The sequence below is a fragment of the Condylura cristata genome, unplaced genomic scaffold (assembly GCF_000260355.1).
Source record: "Condylura cristata isolate star-nosed mole 26May11 unplaced genomic scaffold, ConCri1.0 scaffold00003, whole genome shotgun sequence".
Taxonomy (NCBI): domain Eukaryota; kingdom Metazoa; phylum Chordata; class Mammalia; order Eulipotyphla; family Talpidae; genus Condylura; species Condylura cristata.
Window position 1 is genome coordinate 66,285,004 of NW_004567104.1, and position 2,508 is coordinate 66,287,511.

The following is a 2,508-nucleotide window of genomic DNA, read 5'->3' on the forward strand; positions in this document are numbered from 1 at the left end:
CCAAAGTTTCCATTGTCCACCACCACAGTCCATTCAAAAGCGGTTTCACAAACTAAAATTATCAGTGACAATTTAGGGTAAGGAGAATTCAGTATTCTTTTCAAATTATTATCACTATTATAATTTATTTTTAATAGCAAAAATTAAGATTTGAATAGAAGACCATTGTAACCAAATGTGTGGATATAATGCTAATTTATAAAACTATATAAATTACCTCAATGTGATAAGAAGCAAACATTTCATCTCTATATTTAGTACCTTAATTTAATGCTTCCTAAGTCTAACATGTTTTAATGAATTTTATGAGTTCTTTAAAATGATTGAAATTTGTCAATTTATAATAAAGCATGATATGTTTGAAATGATTAGTATCACATATAGCTGACTACAAGACACCGATGACAAGGTCTTGAGAGTCATTAATTTTCAAATATTTGATTTCAGCTCAATGACTAGATATGTCAGTTTTTATTTTAATCATGAAATGCACCTGTCAATGAAATCATTGTTAGTACAGTAGTTGGAATAAGACTGTGCACAGAGATTCCTTCATAATTCTTTCTTCTCAAAAACCTAAAGGTGGAGTGGATAACTTGTATCTTCTTCCCATGTTGTGTAACCAGTATGTCCAAATTAATACTTCATAGTAAAACTGATAGTTAAAGATTATATATGGTAGACACTGAATGGCCTCTGATTAGATATGTGGAGGTTAATTTCTCATATGAATGTATGTGCTCAAATTGTCTTTTATGATAAATCACACTAAGAAATTCTAGAAATGACATAAATATTAGAGAGTTTTATTTGTGTGTGTCCAGGTGAAAACAATTTTCACTTATTTAACTTTATTTGAATTCAATTAATTTCAGCCCCTATATATTCCCTAATTCATGTATATTCATTCAGTATATAGCATATTGTGCACTATCTTGGAAAAGTTCCCCGGGCAGAGAACATTCAACTCTGTATATGCTTGCTGAGGGTTGAAAAATAAAAATAAGACATATTTAATAGAAGGAAGAGAAAGGCCAAGTCACTAAGCCATGTGGTTCTTTTTATGCTCATTTAACAGGATTTTGCTAGATTTTCTCTGTAGCTTATTTTATAACTTTGTGGTACTAGAAGCAGGGAAAGTGTTTAATTACTACTCTATGATTTTTTTTAAAATCTTAGTATCTTATCTACTACATGTGGAAAATATGACATCAATCACAGAGTCTAAAAATTAGTGAAAAAAAATAAGCAGGCATCATGCTTTTTGTAAAGATCCTTAACAAAATGACAGTATATTCAATCAATACAGATAAATGTTGTAAATTATAGCATAATAAGATTTTAAAATGCAAAACGATTCAGCAAAATGAATCATAACAGTCACTGTGTAGGCATATTATTTTTAGCGATTGCCCTGGATTTCACATCAACATATTATATTAAAAATTAGATATTTAGATAATTAAATATTAGATATTTCAAATAGAAATATAACAACATGATAAAGATCATTGAATCATGGACCTCCCTGGTGGCACAGAGTTGAATTCTAGCTAAATTAACACTAAGCATATCCATCCCTATGACTCTAAATTTCCTTTCCTTGATAAGAGAAAATGAGAGAACTCTCTATTTTATTTCTTGCATACTGGTTTTATTTATAAGGCAGAATGCACAGAGTTCATTTATGACTACATGTGAAAACTGGGGTATAGGCCAGAGGTGGTTAGGTTGTTTCCATAAGTTTACTAATGCAAATAATGCTGCAATAAACAGAGGAGTGCATGCATCCCTTCAAGTTATTGTTTTTGCATGTCTTATTTTTCTTAGTTTTATTATACTACTCTATAGTTCTTAATTATAACTTTGTAAAATAAATTCTACTTTCTTTTTATTATTTCTAAATAATTTATGTGATGATAAACCTAGGGACGTGCATTATGTCAAAAGAACATAAAACATGTATAAATTAAAGACAGGCACAATTTATTGAAAAGTGTATCTAAATTGATTGGTCAACTCAAACAGCCACAAAAATTCAACACTGTTTTCATTTTACCTTCTAACTGAACTGTTCTAGTTCTTTCTGTTTGCTCATTAGGTCCTGCTCTCTTTTTGTTGTGTTAGTTCTATTATAACTAGTTTTGCGATTTGACTCTTTCAGTTCACTTTACCAGCCAATTCAGCAAAAGGACTGATTTCTGTATAGTCGAGATGCAACGATAACAGAAATCACTACAAAAAAAAGCTAGTCTTCTCAAATTTTATATTTAAGTTGTAAGATTAGCTAGCACAGTTAAATCTTCTAGTGCTTTACTTATCCCTTCAAATGTGGTTAAAATATTGATCTCATAAAAGGAGATAACACATTTAAAATAATTAAGTGATTTTTTCTGTGCAGTGTGAGTTGTAAATTTTTAATATGCTTTTAATTCTAATTTTTACATTGTTATATAGTTTACCAATTTATACTTTTACAAAAATAAAAAATAATTCATGCCCCCCCCC